The sequence below is a fragment of the Hakea prostrata genome, chromosome 1, assembly GCF_041222555.1.
Source record: "Hakea prostrata isolate BN-2017 chromosome 1, UWA_Hpros_2, whole genome shotgun sequence".
Classification (NCBI taxonomy): Eukaryota; Viridiplantae; Streptophyta; class Magnoliopsida; order Proteales; family Proteaceae; genus Hakea; species Hakea prostrata.
Window position 1 is genome coordinate 49,960,719 of NC_142600.1, and position 23,365 is coordinate 49,984,083.

Sequence of the window (23,365 nt, forward strand, 5' to 3'; positions counted from 1 at the left end):
AGAGTACAGCGGAAATAAACCCTACAAACACATGCGGAAGGTAGATCGAAATCCAAGTAAAGCTCTAAGCTAATACAAGTAAAGTAAAAGATAAGTCTAGAAGAAACAAAAGAAATCTAATCCACATCTTCAGTCAGCTCTTCTTGCTCTTCAGTCTTCATCTTCTTCACCTTGTGTGAAACCCAGCCCTAACCTTGACCCGGAAACCTTGTTATTTGTAGGTCCGATGACCCGAAGTAAAGTAAGAAGTCAGCTTTGGGCCATCCCAGTAGAGGACTTGGTGTCTGGCTTTGAATCCATGAAGGTTGATGATGAGGTTCTATTTATGGAAACAGAATCCTGATGAAGATCTAATTAGTTGATGGACTTGGAGTGCTCTCTATCTTGGTTTGAAGGCATTTCTACCTACTAGGTAAGTCACTTGACTTGTGTGCAAAACCCCTTTAGGATTGGATTTGATCTGGACCTTCAATTCCCTGTTTTGGCCTTGCTGTCGACATTGGTCGACCGATTGGTCGATCGGGCCGCCGACCAATCCACTCGACCAATGGGTGCTTGTCTTTGGCAATTAGGTTGATTCTTGCTCTATTTAAGTCTAACCTCGAGTCCACTTCGTATTTGCTGCCTCCAAACCCTCTCGAACGAACCAAAGACCTCTCGCAAGTCATCTCTCTTGCATCCTTGGAGTTTTCTTGGCGGATCTTCGTCGGAACTCTTCTTTTTGCATCAAAAGGTATGTCTACTCTCTCTTCTTCTCCTCCATCTTTGTTTTTCTTTCCTTTTTGAGTTGAGACAGTAGAAGAGATGCTGCATTCTCTCGTTGCAAACATCTCTCGAACATGTTCTCATGATCATCCTAAGGATTTAAGGCTAGAACAATGATCTTAACCATGATCATTGCAAGCTTTTGAAGGATTCATGATCAAACTATGATTTAATCTCTGTTAATCTTCTAATCTGAATTCTGATCTCTTTGGATCTTCTTTCATTGATCATGTTAGTGGTTAATGGTTGTGTTTTCTTTCCATGATCCATAATCCATAGAATTCTAGTTGTTCTCTTCTACCTTACTATGTGTTCTTCATGATGCATGATAGTACATATATGGTAGGTTTTATTTCCTTATTTAGATTTATGCTTCTAAGCCTTATTCCATGAAGACCTATGTATGTTTTCATGTTTTCATTACCGAAAGCAATGATCCATCCTCCTATAGTTCTGTCCTTGTTTTCTATTTCAAAATTCATCAAGATCCATGTTTGATTTATTTATGGTAACTTTTTGTTTCCTAATTTGGATCTTGATACCTTGATTTGATTAGTGTTTTGAGGTCCCCTTTATGTTAGAATACTACTGATATAGTCTACCCCTTGATTAGTACCCTTTTGAACCACCAAATTCGGATTTCATATCTTAAAACTCTAATTTTATAAGCTACTATCTGCATTGGTCGACTGATTGGTCGACTGGACCACTCGACCAATCCACTCGACCAATGAGTACAAAGCAACTCCAGAATTGGTCTGCTTTCGGATATTTTGATATATATTCTGCTAGGGATCTTTCCTAATATGTTGTATATACTTGTTTAGGACCTTCTTCTCAAGTTTGCCAAGATCTTACTTGATTTCTTAGGATTCTTTGCGAGTTATAAAAGGTAAGGATGGTTATTTCCTTAATTACATAGATAGCATGAATCTAGTTTCTATATTTGAATATCATTAATATGTTTCCTAAATTAGATTCTTACAATGATATACTACTGTTGCATAACTTTGATTACAGTAGCATTACTTATTCATATTGAGTTGATTCATGTATGATTTACTTACCAATGTTATACAAGTGATTGTAAATATTGATTTCTTTCCATATATGGAGTTGCCATATATGTGATGATATGAATTGATGCATGTGTATGCTTACGTATGGTTTGGAAAGGAGAGGTGTCCTTTTGACACTTCTGTCCTTGGACTACTACGGGAATATTATGGGATGTTTCCGGAGATGCCCTTTGGACACCTTCCTAAACTGTTGGATGACATATATAGGATTGTCTAGTAGTGTTTGGCTAGGATGTCCTGTTATGTCGACCCTAATCGGAGGGGTATTGAGACCGAACGACCCGTGGTAGCAATGGGGATTCATGGGCGCTCAAGACCGGTAACCAACCCGTGAGAGGACAGGAATCACATTGTGGGGGCCATTTATTGGTAGGGTTGCATATGGTTAGACTTGGGCTCACGGGCGCTTAAGACCGGTAACCAACCCGTGAGAGGACGTGAGAGCTTCCCGTTTACCATATGTGGATGATCAATAGGGTTGGTGAGTCCGTAGTCGTGGGACTATGAGGACTCTAGTGTGAAGGATACCGGAAAGGATCGTCAGGGACGAGGAATGGAAGTATCTGGATCTGACTTGATGTAACCAAGTAGAAGACTTGCATTTGGCTAGGTTTTACCCTGACATGCGCCAGTACTTATACCAAATGGTTGTGAGAGAGTGTGTTGACTTAACCCCCGCCAAGGTTTGTCCCGAGGGATGAAGGACCCATTACCAATCGGTCGCCCGGAGATATCTTAAATGGTTGGAGGGAATCCAAGATATCTTAAATGGTTGAGGATGTGAGTGGACTTTCCTAAAGAAGTACGGTGCTATGACTTAAAGCATGTCTGCCAATAGAGACCAGCATACATAGAGTTAGATTCATTCATTCATTGATTGTCTCATATCATATTGCATTTATGATTGTTCTAGAATCCTGCCATTTGTGTTATTATGGATTTTAACTGCCTTACTGAGTTTCTTTGAAACTCATTCCTTTATTGTACAATGTTGTTAGACTATCCTGCAGGTACTGAGTACTATGACGGTTCCTATGAGGAAGCGCAAGGCGAAGAGACATATCTCCAAGAAGGTGATTGCGGTTACCACGATTACTCTGAAGATCCCACGGGTGGTTATGCTCCGTACGATGCTTAGTCCGACCATTGAGTGGAAGCGTCCTTGTGCTATTTATGAGATCTACACCTACAAGGATGTCGTCTACAAAGTGGAGAATAATTTAGTTACCCAATGTACTTGCTACTGGGATTAGCTTTTATCTAGTTTATTCTTTAGAGCTACTTTTCCGCTGGATGTAAAGTGGGATTTTTGCTTCACTTTACTTATCTGTTTGATACTCTGATTATGTCTATTATTCCGATTCGTTTATGATTCATTCTTTCATTATTGGATCTATGATTTATCTTCCGCACTCATGTTATGTTTGTTCATGATTATGTTATTGTTTATGTGGGAGGTTGATCACTCGATACCTGATCTTCGGGCTGTGGATCACACTCTCGGGTATGCCAGATAGGGTACCGGCTGGGAGGGCGTGACAGATTGGTATCGAGAGCCCAAGGTTCGAGGAGATCCTAACCACAAAAGACAACAATGAACATTCCCGAGTCATTGATCCGAAATGACTCTTCTACTCTTAGAAGTGAATAATAGAACACAGAATTAGAAACTTGAACTTTGAGGCATAACAGAACATTTCTGAATAACATACCATAATTATACTTGAACAAATGTCACTAATGCAAGGAAAAGAAAAGTGCATAACATACAATAATTAAAGAGAAACAAAATGAATTTCATTAATTTCAAAAGTTTTTACAATGATTACATCTGAAATGCATAAATGGAAAATCCTAAGGTACAGTCTATCTAGGTGATCTACTCGATCTCTATATGCTCGGAACTCCTCTCGCTAGCCGAGTCACCCGATGCTCTATCCTCGTCTCGTCGAGACTCCATCCTCTCGTACATCTGCTCTGTCCGACCTCCATCCTCTCTAGCATGGAAGTCATCGATCTCATCTCGTGCACCAAGATCTGAAGTCTCCGGAACCGCATGTGAAGGGCCGCCCGCCTCGAAGTGTGATGAAGGAAACTCGTGATGCACGGGGCTCAGCCTCGCGCATATCTCAGTATCATCTCCGGCCTGATCATCACTATCGGGACCGATATCCTCTCCTCCATCCTCCGATCCCCGATCCTCATCCTCCGATTCATCATCATCCTCATCCTCTGGACCAGGAGATCTCTCTAACCGATGTAGTCTCATCCGTTGAATGGTCCGAGTCCCAATGGGGTATCCCCGTGATCTAGTGTCCATCGGAGTATCCTCGAAACTCACCCCGAAATGCCCGAAGATCAAAGTCGAAGCCTCCCATAGCAAAGGTTCCGCATGCTAGGCCGCAGAACTAAGTCCAAGCATGACCTGCTGAATGATGTAGGAGAGATCGATCTCGAAGCCCATGTAGATGCGGTAAATGACCAAGGCCTCCATCACCGTGACCCGATGGTGATGTCCGGCTTTCGGCATGATGTTTCGGCCGACTATGCGACCGATAATACGTGCAGAACCCGTCATCCGTCCGCTAGTCCACGGTGTGAAGCATCGGCGGCTATCCCATAGCGTAGAGCATATCTCGCGAAGCTCGTACGGCATCGGATGGCTGTCCGGATCTGCTCTCCTGTAGGTATCCACACACACCGCTGTGGATAGTAAGGGACCTGCAAGATCTCGGCCGGTGTCCGGGAGAGAGAAGCGAATCCGAGTCCGAAGGACCCTGCTCCCGAGGACAAGTCCGAGTGGATGTCCCCGGCCCCGAGCCTCCTCTGTGTAAGTAAGGTTGCTGAAGAACAACCTCACTAGCTCCGGGTATACCGGCAAATCCTCGGTGAAGAGGTGAGTCCACCGTAAAGTGTCGAACCTCTGCCGGATCCTAAAGGCTCGAGCTGGCGTAAGTGAAGTAGACGCCCCATCTCGATGTTACAATAGCTGAAGTAGGCCTCGTACGAAACTCGGCCCGAGGTGTGTCAAATAGGTCCGGTCTCCTAACCTCCTCTCTAGGCTCGAAAGGAACCCGACCTCTCGCCCCTAAGAGCACCTACGATGCGACCTCGACCTCTACCTCCTCCTCGTCCTCCCTCTCGCATGATGTATCCGTGGAAGAGACAAGAGACATTTCCAATTAGTGCTATTTCAAGATTTGAGCCAAAAGGGTATTTTCGTAATTTTTCGGAAAATTTCAAATTTGGGGGAAATTTGATTTGAACATACTAGCATGTGCACAATACTTGGAATTTCATGTCTATGAAGTTGTTTTGATGAAAATCGATCGAAAACATGGATTAAAGCGAAAAATTCAGCAAGAAGGAAATTTGGGGATTTTGCAATTTAGGTCAAAATTGGATTTTTGAAAAGTTGAAATTGGTTAAATCAAATTGTATGGACCTATCTACAATGTCATCTTGAGCATGTAGCATTTGATCTCGTGCGAAAATTTCAAGCGGTTTGAGAGAAAACGAAATTTTTCTAAAGATATCGATTTCGGTATAAAACTTTGCGAGATGAGCACCAAATGTGTTAAAACTTGTTGTCTATGCATGTCATTGTGTTTAAAACCTAGGGAATATGTTTCTAAGCATTCCTAAGCATGATTTCTAGCATTGGATACAAGTAAAGCATGGTTTTATTGAAATGCAAGCATGAGAAGATGAAAATGGAAGAAAGAATGAGAGATTTACCTTGTTTGTGAAGATGGTGTGTTGTGGTGTTGTTGTTGAAGCACTAAATCACCTCAAGAACACTTGTGGGAACTCTTGGATATTTTCCCTGGAGCTCTCTCACCTTTGGAAGAAGTTAGAATGAGGTTGGAATGTGGAAATGAGGCTTATAATGCGAATTTTCGCATTCTGTCTTCATTGGTCGACTGATTGGTCGACTTGGTCACTCGACCAACCACTCGACCAATGGTCACAGTGACCTCATTTGCTGTTGAATTTTTGGAAAATGTGATTTTTGCCTTATGGAATATTGTTTGATGACTATATGGATATATTTGAGCATGATTTAAGTTTTCAAATCATTTGGACTTGTGGTTTATGTTGAATCTTCGAAATTCGGTATTTTGATGTTCTTGGATATCTTGCTTATGATTTGGAAACCAAGGTGACACACTAGGTGGGAAAAGTTAAGGAAGAGAAGGGAGTTTCACCTTGGGGAGCTCCGGTCTTGTTCGTCAAGAAGAAAGACGGTAGTATGCGCTTGTGCATCGACTACCGTGAGTTGAATAAGTTGACTATCAAGAATAGATATCCGCTGCCCGAATTGACGATCTCTTCGATCGGTTGAAGGGTGCAGTTGTGTTCTCAAAGATTGACTTAAGGTCCGGATATCACCAATTGAAAGTGAAGTCTAGTGATATCTTCAAGACAGCTTTCCGAACGCGGTATGGTCACTACGAGTTTAGAGTCATGCCCTTCGGATTGACCAATGCTCCTGCGGTGTTCATGGACCTCATGAACCGAGTATTTCATGATGTGCTTGATAAGTTTGTGATTGTTTTCATTGATGACATCTTGATCTATTCGAAGAGCGAAGAAGAGCATGCGAGTCATCTAAGTTTCACTTTGCAAAGGTTGCGGGAAAAGAAGTTGTTTGCTAAGTTTAGCAAGTGTGATTTCTGGCTTAAGAGAGTGGTTTTCCTTGGTCATGTAGTTTCAGCCGAAGGTATTCGTGTCGATCCTGAAAAGGTCCAAGCTGTGGCTGATTGGGAGAGACCGAAGTCAGTAACGGAAATAAGAAGTTTTCTTGGATTGGCGGGTTACTACCGAAGGTTTATTGAGAACTTTTCTCGGTTGGCTGCTCCTATGACTAAGTTGACCAGGAAAGAAGAGAAGTTTGTTTGGTCTGACGCTTGTGAGAAGAATTTCCAAGAGTTGAAAGATAGATTGACAAGTGCCCCGGTTTTGACTATACCCGATAGTTCCGGTGGTATGACAGTTTATACCGATGCGTCAAAGATTGGTTTGGGTTGTGTCTTGATGCAACATGGCAAGGTCGTAGCCTATGCTTCTCGGCAATTGAAGGATTATGAGCGGAATTACCCCACTCACGATCTAGAACTTGCCGCCGTTGTCTTTGCTTTGAAGATTTGGAGACATTATCTTTACGGTGAGAAGATTGCCATTTTCACGGATCATAAGAGTTTGAAATATTTCTTTACCCAAAAGGAGTTGAACATGAGACAAAGGAGATGGTTGGAACTCGTCTCCGATTATGATTGTGATATTCAGTATCATCCTGGGAAAGCAAATGTTGTTGCTGATGCTCTTAGTAGGAGGAACCAGAAGAAGACTTTGGATTTGAATGCTTTGAGTTTACCATTGTGGTCTTCTATTGAGAGTTTTGATTTGGAAATCGTCCCCGAGAATTCTGATTTTATTCTTTCGCCATGACGGCAAGATCTGGTCTTAGAGATAAGATTGTTGCTCTGCAGAGTTCTGATCAAGAGTTTTTGACCAAAGTTGAGAAGATTTCTTCGAATCCTGAGTCGGACCCCGACTTTGGTATATCCATGGATGGTGCTTTGATGTTTAGAGGAAGACTGTGTGTGCCTGCAAACGAAGAAGTTAAGAAAGAAATATTGAAGGAAGCACACCAGTCGGTCTTTCTTTGTACACCCGGAAGCACCAAGATGTACAAGGACTTGAAGGAACATTTTTGGTGGATTGGTCTAAAGGCGGATGTTGATGATTTTGTTGCCAAGTGTGAGACTTGCCAGCGTGTGAAAGCCGTTCGACAACCTCCATCTGGATTACTTCAACCCCTTCCTATTCCTAGTTGGAAGTGGGAAGATATCTCCATGGACTTTGTGACTAGCTTGCCTCGGACAAGTAAAGGCAATGACACTGTGTGGGTGATTGTTGATAGGTTGACCAAATCAGCCCATTTCATTCCTATGAAGATCACTCATACTCTGGATAAGCTAGCCGGGCTTTATGTGGATAATGTGGTTCGTCTCGCATGGTGTGCCATTGAGTATTGTCTCGGATCGTGATCCTAGGTTCACCTCAAGGTTTTGGAATAGTTTGCAGAAGGCCTTGGGAACCCAATTGAACTTGAGTACAGCTCATCATCCACGATCGATGGACAATCCGAGCGGACAATTCAGACATTGGAAGACATGCTCAGATCTTGTGTGGTGGATATGGGTGGTAATTGGGATGAACACCTAGCTTTGGTTGAGTTTGCCTATAACAACAGTTATCAAGCAACAATAGGCATGGCTCCATTCAAGGCTTTGTATGGTAGTACTTGTAGGACACCTTTGTCTTGGATCGAGACAGGTGAAAGAAAAGTCTTAGGTCCTGAGATGATTGAAGCTACAAGTGCTATGGTAGATATGATAAGAGAAAGGATTAAGTCTGCCCAGATCGAGACAGAAATCTTATGCTGATAAGAGAAGGACCGATTTGGAATTTCAAGTTGGAGAGAAAGTCTTTCTGAAGGTCTCACCAATGAAGGGTGTGATGAGATTCAATGTTAAGGGAAAGCTTAGCCCTCGTTACATTGGACCTTTCGAGATTTTGGAAAAGGTTGGACCTGTTGCGTATCGATTAGCATTACCTCCGTCTCTTGCTGGTGTGCACAATGTGTTCCATATTTCGATGCTCCGAAAATACATAGAGAATCCGGAACACATTTTGCAGCAAGCACCGAAGGACTTAGTGCTGATTTGACCTATGATGAAGAACCGGCCGAAATCCTGGATAGGAAGGTCAAGCAGCTGCGGAATCGCGCCATTCCTTTGGTGAAGATTCGGTGGAAGAACCATACCCCTGAAGAAGCTTCTTGGGAGAAGGAAGAAGACATGAAGGAGAAGTTTCCTTACCTCTTTGGAAGCACAGTGTACGCTTTCAATTTCGGGGACGAAATTTCTTTAAGGGGGGAGAATGTGAAACCCAGCCCTAACCTTGACCCGGAAACCTTGTTATTTGTAGGTCCGATGACCCGAAGTAAAGTAAGAAGTCAGCTTTGGGCCATCCCAGTAGAGGACTTGGTGTCTGGCTTTGAATCCATGAAGGTTGATGATGAGGTTCTATTTATGGAAACAGAATCTTGATGAAGATCTAATTAGTTGATGGACTTGGAGTGCTCTCTATCTTGGTTTGAAGGCATTTCTACCTACTAGGTAAGTCACTTGACTTGTGTGCAAAACCCCTTTAGGATTGGATTTGATCTGGACCTTCAATTCCCTGTTTTGGCCTTCTTGTCGGCATTGGTCGACCGATTGGTCGATCGGGCCAGTCGACCAATCCACTCGACCAATGGGTGCTTTGTCTTTGGCAATTAGGTTGATTCTTGCTCTATTTAAGTCTAACCTCGAGTCCACTTCGTATTTGCTGCCTCCAAATCCTCTGGAATGAACCAAAGACCTCTGCAAGTCATCTCTCTTGCATCCTTGGAGTTTTCTTGGCGGATCTTCGTCGGAACTCTTCTTTTTGCATCAAAAGGTATGTCTACTCTCTCTTCTTCTCCTCCATCTTTGTTTTTCTTTCCTTTTTGAGTTGAGACAGTAGAAGAGATGCTGCATTCTCTGTTGCAAACATCTCTGAACATGTTCTCATGATCATCCTAAGGATTTAAGGCTAGAACAATGATCTTAACCATGATCATTGCAAGCTTTTGAAGGATTCATGATCAAACTATGATTTAATCTCTGTTAATCTTCTAATCTGAATTCTGATCTCTTTGGATCTTCTTTCATTGATCATGTTAGTGGTTAATGGTTGTGTTTTCTTTCCATGATCCATAATCCATAGAATTCTAGTTGTTCTCTTCTACCTTACTATGTGTTCTTCATGATGCATGATAGTACATATATGGTAGGTTTTATTTCCTTATTTAGATTTATGCTTCTAAGCCTTATTCCATGAAGACCTATGTATGTTTTCATGTTTTCATTACCGAAAGCAATGATCCATCCTCCTATAGTTCTGTCCTTGTTTTCTATTTCAAAATTCATCAAGATCCATGTTTGATTTATTTATGGTAACTTTTTGTTTCCTAATTTGGATCTTGATACCTTGATTTGATTAGTGTTTTGAGGTCCCCTTTATGTTAGAATACTACTGATATAGTCTACCCCTTGATTAGTACCCTTTTGAACCACCAAATTCGGATTTCATATCTTAAAACTCTGATTTTATAAGCTACTGTCTGCATTGGTCGACTGATTGGTCGACTGGACCACTCGACCAATCCACTCGACCAATGAGTACAGCAACTCCAGAATTGGTCTGTTTCGGATATTTTGATATATATTCTGCTAGGGATCTTTCCTAATATGTTGTATATACTTGTTTAGGACCTTCTTCTCAAGTTTGCCAAGATCTTACTTGATTTCTTAGGATTCTTTGCGAGTTATAAAAGGTAAGGATGGTTATTTCCTTAATTACATAGATAGCATGAATCTAGTTTCTATATTTGAATATCATTAATATGTTTCCTAAATTAGATTCTTACAATGATATACTACTGTTGCATAACTTTGATTACAGTAGCATTACTTATTCATATTGAGTTGATTCATGTATGATTTACTTACCAATGTTATACAAGTGATTGTAAATATTGATTTCTTTCCATATATGGAGTTACCATATATGTGATGATATGAATTGATGCATGTGTATGCTTACGTATGGTTTGGAAAGGAGAGGTGTCCTTTTGACACTTCTGTCCTTGGACTACTACGGGAATATTATGGGATGTTTCCGGAGATGCCCTTTGGACACCTTGTGCTTCCTCATACATACTGTCAAAGAAATCTGAACTTGTAGAGAAGTCTAACAATAGATTGTACAAAAAAAGGAATGAGTTTCTAAAGAAACCCAGTAAGGCAAGTTAATCCATAACAACATAAATAACATGGAAGCAAACCACAACAAGATGCAATGCAATATGAAACAAGTAATGTATGTATGCATCTAAACTCTATGTATGCTGGTCTCTATGGCAGACACGCTTTAAGTCATAGCACCGTACTTCTTTGGGAAAGTCCGCTCACACCCTCAACCATATAAGATATCTTGGGTTCCCTCAACCATTTAAGGTATCTTCGGCAGCCGGTTGGTAATGGGTCCTGCATCCCTCTCGGACAAACCATGGTAGGGGTTAAGTCAACACACTCTCTCACAACCATTTGACATAAGTACTGGCGCATGTCAGGGAAAAGCCTAGCCCAATGCAAGTCATCTACTCAGTTACATCAAGTCAGTTCTAGATACTTCCATTCCTCCCCTCTCGGGATCCTTTCCGGTATCCTTCACACTAGAGTCACGGATAGTACTCACCGGACTCATCAACCCTATTGGTTATCCACATATGGTAAACGGGAAGCTCTCATGTCCCCTCACGGATATAACTCACCGGTCTCGAGCGCCCATGAGCCCAAGTCTAGCCATATGCAACCCTCCAATAAATGGTCCCCACAATGTAATTCCCGTCCTCTCACGGATATAACTCACCGGTCTTGAGCGCCCGTGAATCCCCATTGCTACCACGGGTCGTTCGGTCTCAATACCCTTCCGAATCGGGTCTGATATAACAGGGGTGTATCCTAGCCAAACACTGCTAGACATCCCTAGGTATGACAACCATTGATTCGGGAAAGCGTCGATGGGCAACCCCGGAAACATCCCATACTATTTCCGATAATGTCCAAGGACAGAAGTGTCAAAAGGACACCTCCCAATCCCAAACCAAACTTAATCAAACACATTCTCAGATCAGTCATGACATACACAACCAGTAGTTCATCATATAAAAGAGAATGTAAAAGCGACATCAGATTAAGCAGTAATAAGTAATTCATATAACATAAATAATGAAAAAGATGATATAAACAAGTGCTACTGTTCCCATAGTAGGAGATCAGAATTAAAATACAATAACAGTAGGTAATCTCATAGTTTCATAAAGTAGAAACCAGAGAACAAGTAATCTATGCAATTAAGGAATTAACTGTCCTTACCTTCTAACTTGGATGGGATCTTAAAGAATCAAGTATGATCTTGACTAAACCTGAGAAGACAGTCCTAAACAAGTGCACACAACATGTTAGGAAAGATGCATAAAGGAAAAGATCATAAATCAATCCAAACAGACCAAGATTGAGGTTGCTGTACTCATTGGTCGATTGATTGGTCTGCTGGACCAGTCGACCAATGAGTCGACCAATGCAGACAGTGGCCTGCAAGAATCCGAATTTTGAGAATCCAGAACTGAGTTCGATGGTTCAAAAGGATACAATTAAGAGGGGAATTATCATGGTAGTATTTTAGGGTATAGAGGATATCAAATCATGAGGTTAACCTAATTAGGTTGAACATAGTTTAGGAGGGAAAAATATAAAGATTAAAGATAATGAACTAGGATAAGAAAGAATTCAGATCTAGTAAAGAAAGCATAATAATTGGGTTAACATGATCAACAAGGGGGTTCCTGGGTTTGTTCCAAGAAAATTAGGGTTTCACCCTTTTGGCTCCTTGGACAATTAATTGTGAGATCTGGATGAACAAAGACAAATCAAAACAGGAAAATATAGATGATTAAGTTTTAGGTTAACACAATGTCACCCAAAAAGGATTTCCCTTTCAAAAGGTAGGTTACCAAAAGTTCTCCAGACAATCACACAGGTTAGGGTTTCAAAGAATTTGGGTTAGGGTTTTCAAAGATTCCACTGGCTGAGGTTAAGATCATGATGATGATCATGGATCTTAAAGAACATGATGAGATCATGGAATAGATGGTTGCAAGAGTGCATCATCTTCTTCCTGATCTCAACGAAGAACAGAATTAAAGAAAGAAAATCAGAGATAGAAGAAATAGTGAGTGAAATCATACCTTTGGCGTAGGAGATGAAGATTTCTTCAAGTCTTGTGAGAGATCACCAAGGAATGCAAGGGAATTGATTAGATTAGGGTTCTAACTCGTTCCAGAGGCTTAGGAGGCAGAGGAGGCGGAGTATTCCCGAGATTAGACTTAAATAGAAGAGACAGGACCAAATTGGTAAATTCAGACACCATTGGTCGATTGATTGGTCTGTTGGTCCAATCGACCAATGAATCGACCAATCAGGACAGCAAGGTTCAAACAGGGATTCGGAGGGCTATACAGAATCAAATTGAGTGAGGTTTTCTTCTACGAGTCAATAAAGAAGTCTAGTTTCCAGAGATACTTTCAGATCAAGAATGGGAGTTCATTAGGTCCAGCAACTAAGCTCATCTTCTTTGATGCGCAAGCAGGATTTGTCAGGCATAGTTTAGCAACTTCGGATAGTGATTTGGAAGGTTATATGGGGTCAAATTGAGTGGGGTTTTCTCCTGGAAGTCCATTAAGAAGTCTAGTTTTGGAAAATATAATCGGATTGAGCACAGGAGTTCATTAGGTATTTCAACTAATTCACCCCTCTTCGGTGCGCAGATTCAGAACAAAACTGATGGCTCTCATGGAAAGGCTAGGGGTAATCAAGATTCACCCTAGGGAAAGGGAAACAAAGAATGCACAATTTGAAAAGGTGTTGGGAAGTTTCAACAGATAAAAGAACATTAGGGTCTCAGATATGGTTACCTCTCATAAGAGTTGGTTACCTCCCATGAGAGTTACCCATAATTAACTCTTACAAAAACAACCCAAGATAGATAAATGAACATCTCATTAATATTTCAAAATCAAGAATGGAATTAGAAAGGGTCTACCAATGAGAGGAAAGAATGTAAATAAATTCAAAGGAAAGAAATCCTAATATCCCATGGGAAGACTAGGGAGAATAAAGATTCACCCTAGGGAAAGAATTTACAATCAAGAAAGGTTTTGGGGAGGGTCCAATGAATTAATAGAAAATAAAAGGTTGCCAATTGGTTACCCTCTCATGAGAGTTACCCAAGAATTTCCCCTCAAAATCTTACCCTTTTGGTTTCCAATGGTCCAAGGAAAAACAAGGATCAACTCCTCAATCATGAGGACACAAGGGAAGGTCATGGTAATTGTATGAGACCTTCCCCACAATCATAAAGATAGGTAGAAAATTCAGGGAAAGTATCATCAAGATTTTGGTGGAGTCAAATTCAAGAATCATCGCCATATGGCTTCAAGAACATAGAGTGAATTGGGGGATTCACTCTAGGGCTAAAAGAATTAGAGAAGAGGTCATTATAGCAGTGTAATACGCTTCTCATAATTAGAATATCAGAAGTAGAGAAGAAAGAATGAATTAAAGAAGAAGCGAATTCAATATTAACCTTTTAGAAGAGAAACCAATGAAGAAATCTGAACAGATGCTTGAGGGTCTTCCTTGGCTTCGAAGGAGAGGATCTAGGGCTCTTCCCACGTTCTCCAAAGGTTTAGAACAGATTGTGATTGGAAAACATGGAGTTCCCCCTTTTAAATAGCACAAAGAGTCCAAGAATTACTAAAATTTCACCAAACTGACCAAATTGACCCTGCTGATTGATTGGTTGCCAAAGAGGAAGATCTAAGGTCCTTTCCACGTTCCATAGAGAGTTAGAAACCTAGTGGGAATGTTTACCACGAAACTAAAAGAAATAAAGCTTTTAAAAACCTTAAAAACAGAAAATTACCAAAATGCCACTGCCTGGACAGCTTGTTCAAAAATAGGGATTTAATGGGCCTAACTTCAATATTTTTGGATGGGCTTCTTTCAACGCATCATACTACTTACCTAGTATGGAGGGATGTCTTCAAACCAGGTCCAACTAAGCTTTAGGTCCATCAACCAAGTTCTTCTTCACCAATGAGTAGTTCAACACCAAATCAATTAAAGTTTCCATAAGGAAACACCATCATCAATATCCATGGGTTTTGGGTCAAAAACCATATCTTCTACTGAGATGTCCCACAAAGACATCATCCCTCATTTTGGGACATTGGATCAACCCTAAGAGAAAGGTCTGACATGGCTTCCTAAGATTTTCAAAGATAGTAAAACTGAAATCACGGTCCAACTTTAAAGTCAACATTTAAACTAACCCTTCTTTACCCAAAACAGATAGGGTGACCTGGCTAGGTTTGGGCTGGATTTCACAGGAAGCCCCCAAGACTATTCGAGATGTGCAATGCTTAATGGGGAGGGTAGTCGCATTGAATCGTTTCATCTCACAGTCGGGAGAAAAGTGCCTACCTTTTTTCAAAGCACTCAAAGAATTGAGGGGCAGTAAGGAGGCCAAATGGACTGAGGAATGTCAGAAGGCTTTCAAAGATCTGAAGGAAACACTCAGAAGACCACCGCTATTGTCCCGACCCGAAAAGGGAGAAGTTTTACAGCTATGTTTAGCAGCATCCCCTTCGGCAGTAAGCGCGGTACTCGTTCGGGAAAAAGACAAAAAGCAGTGACCAATCTATTATATCAGCCACGTATTACTCGACACAGAGACACGGTACTCTCAGATCGAAAAGCAGGCTTTAGCCCTTATGATAGTAGCTAGAAAACTACGGCCATACTTTCAGGCTCATCCAATCGAGGTATTTACTACTTTTGCCCTTTGTAAAGTTCTTCATAAACCTGATTTGTCTGGAAGAATGGTAGCTTGGTCGGTCGAGCTCAGCGAGTTCCAAGTAAGCTTTAAGCCTCGAACGACAATTAAAGCCCAAGCATTGGCCGATTTCGTAGTAGAGACTACTGTACCGATGGAGGAAATTGTCGAACCCACTATTCCAACTATTTGGGAGGTATACGTAGATGGTTCGAGTAATAAGCAAGGAGCAAGGGCTGGAATTCTTCTGAAGAGTCCAACAGGTTTCATTATTCGATATGCATTAAGATTCACATTCGAAGCAAGTAACAATGAAGCAGAATAAGAGGCCCTAATAGCTGGACTTTGATTGTCAAAAGCATTGGCGATAGCAGACGTAACTATTTTTAGTGACTCACAGCTTATTGTCAATCAAGTACAAGGGGAGTATGGCGTCAAAGAACCCCGATTACAAAAATATCAAGAGATTGTGAAAGCATTGCAAAAAGAATTCAGGAATCTGAAAGTATGTCAGATCCCAAGAAAAGAAAATACGATGGCAGATGAGCTATCAAGATTAGTCAATGCCAAAGAAAAGAATTTAGACCCTTCGGTCTATATAGAAGAAATAACATTCCCAAGTTATCGGGAGAAGGAGATATACTATATTGAAGCTGAACGGTGCTGGATGGATCCAATCGTGGAATATCTGAGAGATGATAAATTGCCAGAAGATCCGAAAGAGGCAAGATTAATCAAGGTGCGATCAACACGATTCATTATGTAGAACGGAAGGCTATACAAAAGATCCTATGCCAGACCCCTCTTGAGATGCTTGGGTCCCGAAGGATCGGAATTAGCTCTGGCCAAGGTACATGAAGGAATTTGTGGTGCTCACATGGGTAGTCGGGCCCTGGCACAAAAATTTTTGAGGCTCGGTCTATATTGACCTAAGCTTCAACAAGCTGCTATGGAATATGTTCGTCGATGTAGCAATTGCCAAATCCATGCTACGGTATCTAAAAGCCCAGCTGAAACCTTGACTTCAATTATAGACCCCATCCCTTTTGCGATGTGGGGAATCGATATCATAGGAAAGTCCACCAAGGCATCTGGCGGAAGAGAATATCTTATAGTAGCAATTGACTACTTCACCAAATGGGTCGAGGCTAGCGCCCTGGCAACCATCACTAAACGACAGGTGGAGAAGTTCGTGCTCGAGTCTATCATATATCGGTTCGGGATGCCAAAAATAATCGTGACCGATCATGGCACTCAATTCGATAACCCACAATTTGAACAATTTTGCGGAACTTATCTGATCGAGCATCGTATGTCATCAGTGGCATACCCCCAGAGTAACGACCAAGTAGAGGTTACAAACCGAACATTACTTGAGGAGATTAAGAGGAAACTCGAAGCTGATAAAGCCTTATGGGTCGAAGAATTGCACAACGTTTTGTGGGCCTATCGAACTACGGTTCGAACACCCACAAGAGAAACTCCTTTTAAACTGGCTTATGGATCTGAAGCATTGGCACCTGTTGAAGTAATGGCTGGAACACTACGGGAAAGAGAGTTCGAAGAAAAAGCGAATGAACAAGGACCGCTAGATAGCCTTGACTTGTTAGATGAAGTTCGTGCAAAAGCAATAGCACGAACTCAATATTATCAACGAAGGATAGTGTCACATTATAATTCCTGAGTGAAGAATCGTCGATACATAGTAGGAGACTTGGTATTGAGGAATACCTTAGCTTCAGATCCACGCCATCGGAGGAAATTGGACCCTTCATTGGAAGGCCCATATATGATTATTAAACTAGTCAGTTCGGGAGCTTATAAGCTGAAGACATGACAACATAGAGAGTGTAAAACCCAGCCCTAACCTTGACCCGGAAACCTTGTTATTTGTAGGTCCAGTGACCCGAAGTAAAGTAAGAAGTCAGCTTTGGGCCATCCCAGTGGAGGACTTGGTGTCTGGCTTTGAATCCATGAGAGTTGATGATGAAGTTCTATTTATGGAAACTGAATCTTGATAAAGATCGGATTAGTTGATGGACTTGGAGTGCTCTCTATCATGGTTTGAAGGCATTTCTACCTATTAGGTAAGTCACTTGTTATGTGTGCAAAACCCCTTTAGGATTGGATTTGATCTGGGTCTTCAATTCCCTGTTTCGAATTGCTGTCTGCATTGGTCGACCGATTGGTCGACTGGACCAGTCGACCAATCCACTCGACCAATGAGTGCTGTCTTTGGCAATTAGGTTTTGCTTGCTCTATTTAAGTCCAATCTCGAGTCTACTTCGTATTTGCTGCCTCCAAACTCTTTGGAACGAACCAAAGACCTCTGCAAGTCATCTCCCTTGCATCCTTGGTGATTTTCTTGACGGATCTTCGTCAAAACTCTTCCTTTTGCATCAAAGGTATGTCTACACTCTCTTCTTCTCCTCCATCTCTGTTTTTCTTTCCTTTTTGAGTTGAGACAGTAGAGGAGATGCTGCATTCTCTGTTGCAAACATCTCTGGACTTGTCTCTCATGATCATCCTAAGGATTAATGGCTAAAACAATGATCTTAACCATGATCATTGCAAGCTTTTGAAGGAATCATGATCAAACCATGATCTAGTCTTTGTTTAACTTCTGATTTGAATTCTGATCTCCTTGGATCTTCTATATTGATCATGTTAGTAGTCAATTGCTGTGTTTTCTTTTCATGATCCATGATCTATCAATCTCAAGTTGTTTCTCTTCTACCATACCATGTTTTCTTCATGAATCATGATAGTTACATTTATGGTAGGTTTTGTTTCCTTATTTAGATTTATGCTCTTAGGTCTATTTTCTTGAAGATCTAAGTATGCTTTTCATGATACCTTTACCTGAAGCAATGATCCATTCTCCTATTGTTCTTGTCTTTGATTTCTATCTTGAATTCTTCAAGATCCATGGTTGATCTAATTATGGTAACTTTTTGTTTCCTAATTTGGATCTTGATGGCTTGATTGGATTAGTGTTTTGAGGTCCCCTATATGTTAGGATACTACTGGTGTAGTTTACCCCTTGATTAGTACCCTTTTGAACCACCAAATTCGGATTTTATATCTTAAAACTCTGTTTTTTTTAGGCTACTGTCTGCATTGGTCGACTGGACTAGTCGACCAATCCACTCGACCAATGAGTACAGCAACTCCAGAATTGGTCTGTGTTGGATGTTTTGGTATCTTTTCTGTTAGGGATCTTTCCTAATATGTTGTGTACACTTGTTTAGGACCTTCTTCTCAAGTTTGCCAAGATCTTACTTGATTTCTTTGGATTCCTTTGCGAGTTATAAAAGGTAAGGATGGTTACTTCTTTAACAACATAAATTGCATATCTTAGTTTCTATATTTGAATCTTGTTAATTTATTTCTTTAATTAGATTCTTATAATGTTATACTACTGTGGTACTATCTTGATATCAGTAGCATTACTTAATCATATTGAATTGACTCATGTATGACTTACTTACCAATTATATACAAAGTGATTGTAATTATTGATTTCTTTCCATATATGAAGTTACCATATATGTGATGATATGAATTGATGCATGTGTATGCTTAAGTATGGTTTGGAAAGGAGAGGTGTCCTTTTGACACTTCTGTCCTTGGACTACTACGGGAATATTATGGGATGTTTCCGGAGATGCCCTATGGACACCTTCCTAAACTGTTGGATGACATATCTAGGATTGTCTAGTAGTGTTTGGCTAGGATGTCCTGTTATGTCAGACCCTAATCGGAGGGGTATTGAGACCGAACGACCCGTGGTAGCAATGGGGATTCATGGGCGCTCAAGACCGGTAACCAACCCGTGAGAGGACAGGAATCACATTGTGGGGGCCATTTATTGGTAGGGTTGCATATGGTTAGACTTGGGCTCACGGGCGCTTAAGACCGGTAACCAACCCGTGAGAGGACGTGAGAGCTTCCCGTTTACCATATGTGGATGATCAATAGGGTTGATGAGTCCGTAGTCAGGGACTATGAGGACTCTAGTGTGAAGGATACCGGAAAGGATCGTAAGGGACGAGGAATGGACGTATCTGGATCTGACTTGATGTAACTAAGTAGAAGACTTGCATTTGGCTATGACTTAAAGCATGTCTGCCAATAGAGACCAGCATATGTAGAGTTAGATTCATTCTTCATTGCTTGTCTCATACCATATTGCATTTATGTTTGTTCTGAAATCCTGCCATTTATGTTATTATGGATTTAACTGCCTTACTGAGTTTCTTTGAAACTCATTCCTTTATTGTACAATATTTGTTAGACTATTCTGCAGGTACTGAATATTATGACGGTCCCTATGAAGAAGCGCAAGGCGAAGAGGCATATCTCCAGGAAGGTGATTGCGGTTACAACAATTACACTGAAGATCCCGCGAGTGGTTATGCTCCGTACGATGCTTAGTCCGACCATTGAGTGGAAGCGCCCTTGTGCCGTTTATGAGATTTATACTTATAGGGATGTTGTCTATAAAGTGGAGAACAATTTAGTTACCCATTGTACTTGCTACTTGGATTAGATTCTGTCTTGCTTATTCTCTTTTAGAACTACTTTTCCGCTAGTTGTAGAGTGGGATTTTGCCTCACTTTACTTATCTGTTTTTGACACTCTGATTATATCTAGTACTCTGATTCATATATGATTCATTCTTTCCTTATTGGAACTATGGTTTATCTTCCGCATTTTTATTATTATTATTGTTCATGATTATGTTATTGTTTATGTGGGAGGTTGATTACTCGATACCTGATCTTCGGGCTGTGGATCACACTCTCGGGTATGCCAGATAGGGTACCGGCTGGGAGGATGTGACAGATTGGTATCAGAGCCCAAGGTTCGAGGAAATCCTAACCACAAAAGACAATAACTGAACATTCCTGAGTCGTTGATCTGAAATGACTCTTCTACTCTTAGAATGAATAATAGAACACTTGGAATAGAAACTTAACCAATGAAGCATAACAGAACATTTTTGAATAACATACCATAATTATACTTAAACAAATGTCACTAATGCAAAGAAAAGAAAGGTGCATAATATACAATAATTAAGTGAAACAAAATGAACTTCATTAATTTCAAAAGCTTTTACAGCGAGTACACCTGAAATGCATAAATGAAAATCCTAGGGTACAGTCTATCTAGGTGATCTTCTCCGATCTCTCGTATGCTCCGAACTCCTCCGCTAGCCGAGTCACCCGATGCTCTATCCTATCCCGTCGTGAGTCCATCCTCTCGTACATCTGCTCTGTCCGACCTCCATCCTCTCTAGCATGGAAGTCATCGATCTCATCTCGTGCCCCAAGATCTGAAGTCTCCGGAACCGCATGTGAAGGGCCACCCGCCTCGAAGTGTGATGAAGGAAACTCGTGATGCACCGGCTCAGCCTCGTGCATATCTCAGTATCATCTCCGGCCTGATCATCACTATCGGACCGATATCCTCTCCTCCATCCTCCGACTCCTGATCCTCATCCTCTCGATTCCTCATCATCCTCACCCTCCGGACCAGGAGATCTCTCGATCGCTGCAGTCTCATCCGACGAATGGTCCGAGTCCCGATTGAGTATCCCTATGAACCAGTGTCCACCGGTGTATCCTCGAAACTCACCCCAAAATGCCCGAAGATCAAGGTCAGTAGCCTCCCATAGCAAAGGTTCCGCATGCTAGGCCGCAGAACCAAGTCCAAGCATGACCGCTTGAATGATGTAGGAGAGATCGATCTCGAAGCCCATGTAGATGCGGTAGATGACTAAGGCCTCCATCACTGTGACCCGATGGTGATGTCCGGCCTTCGGCATAATGTTTCGGCCGACTATGCGACCGATAATCCGTGCAGAATCCGTCATCCGTCCGCTGGTCCACGGAGTGAAGCATCGACGACTATCCCATAGCGTAGAGCATATCTCGCGAAGCTCGTACGGCATCGATGGCTGTCCGGATCTGCTCCTCGTAGGTATCCACACACACCGCCGTGGATAGTAAGGAACCTGCAAGATCTCAGCCGGTGCTCGGGTGGAGAAGCGAATCTGAGTCCGGAAGACCCTGCTCCTTAGGACAAGTCTAAGTGGATGTCCTTGACCTCGAGCCTCCTCTGTGTAGGTAAGGTTGCTGAAGAACAACCTCACTAGCTCCGGGTATACCGGCAGATCCTCGGTGAAGAGATGAGTCCACTGCAATGTGTCGAATCTCTGCCGAATCCTAAAGACTCTGAGCTGGCGTAGGTGAAGTAGACGTCCCATCTCGATATTGCAAGAACTAAAGTAGGCCTCGTACAGGAACTCGGCCCGAGGTGTGTCGAACATGTCTGGTCTCCTAACCTCCTGTCTAGGCTCTGAAGGAACCTGACCTCTGCCCCTAAGTGCCCCTACAATGCGACCACGACCTCTACCTCGTCCTCGCCCTCCCCTTTGCATAGTGTGTATCTGTGAAAGAGACAAGAGACAATTCCAGTTAGTGCTACCTTAAGATTTGAGCCAAAAGGGTATTTTCGTAATTTTTCGGAAAATTTCAAATTTGGGGGAAATTTGATTTGAACATACTAGCATGTGCGCAATACTTGGAATTTCATGTCTATGAAGTTTGTTTGAAGAAAATCGATCGAAAACTTGGATTAAAGCAAAAAATTCAGCAAGAAGGAAATTTGGGGATTTTGCAATTTATGTCAAAATTGGATTTTTGAAAAGTTGAAATTGGTTTAATCAAATTTTATGGACCTATCTACAATATCATCTTGAGCATGTAGCATTTGATCTCGTGCGAAAATTTCAAGCGGTTTGAGAGAAAACGAAATTTTTCTAAAGATAACGATTTCGGTATGAAAACGTTGCGAGATGAACACCAATATGTTAGAACTTGTTGTCTATGCATGGCATTGTGTTTAAAACCTAGGGAATATGTTTCTAAGCATTCCTAAGCATGATTTCTAGCATTGGATAAAAAGCAAAGCATGGTTTTGATTGAAATGCAAGCATGAGAAGATGAAAATGGAAGAAAGAACGAGAGATTTACCTTGTTTGTGATGATTGTGTGTTGTTGTGTTGTTGTTGAAGCACCAAAACACCTCAAGAACACTTGTGAGAACCTTTGGAGACTTTCCCTAGAGCTCTCTCACCTTTGGAAGAAGATAGAATGAAGTTGGAATGTGGAAATGAGGCTTATAATGCGAATTTTAGCATTCTGTCTGCATTGGTCGACTGGGTCAGTCGACCAATCACTCGACCAATGGTCACAGAGACCTCATTTGCTGTTGAATTTTTGGAAAATGTGATTTTTGCCTTATGGATTATTGTTTGATGACTATATGGATATATTTGAGCATGATTTAAGTTTTCAAATCATTTGGACTTGTGGTTTATGTTGAAACTTCGAAATTCGGTATTTTGATGTTCTCAGTTTTGCAGAATGGTTACTTTGAGAAGTGGGCGTGGTGAATCCAGTGGTCAAGGAGGTGGTGAAATACCTCAAGGAGGTGGTGAAATACCTCATGGAGGTGGTGAGATAGATCAGGGTACCCATGAGATACCTGGTGCCCCGAATGTTGGAAGTTTCCGAGATATTGCCAATATTATGGGCAATATGATGCAAGCAAGAAGCGGCTCGGTTCAACCAGATGTTGGTGGGTTTCATGACTCGCATAATGAGACTCGAGCTGGTGCTAATGTGAATCCTCATGCCGCAGTCCCGAATGCGGGAGGTTTAGCTGAACTCCTCATACTCGCCTGATGGAGAGTTTTCTCAAAGATGCAAGTACCCACTTTCACCGGAGTTACCAAGGACCCCTTGTTTCCTAACAAGTGGCTTCGTGAGTTGGAGAAGGCTTTCCGACATCCGCAATGCTCGGAAGCTCGAAGATTCCGTTTTTGAGAACAGTGGTTACAACAAGAAGCCGATGCATGGTGGATCTCCACTCGGCTGTTTTGGAAGGTTTGCATGCGG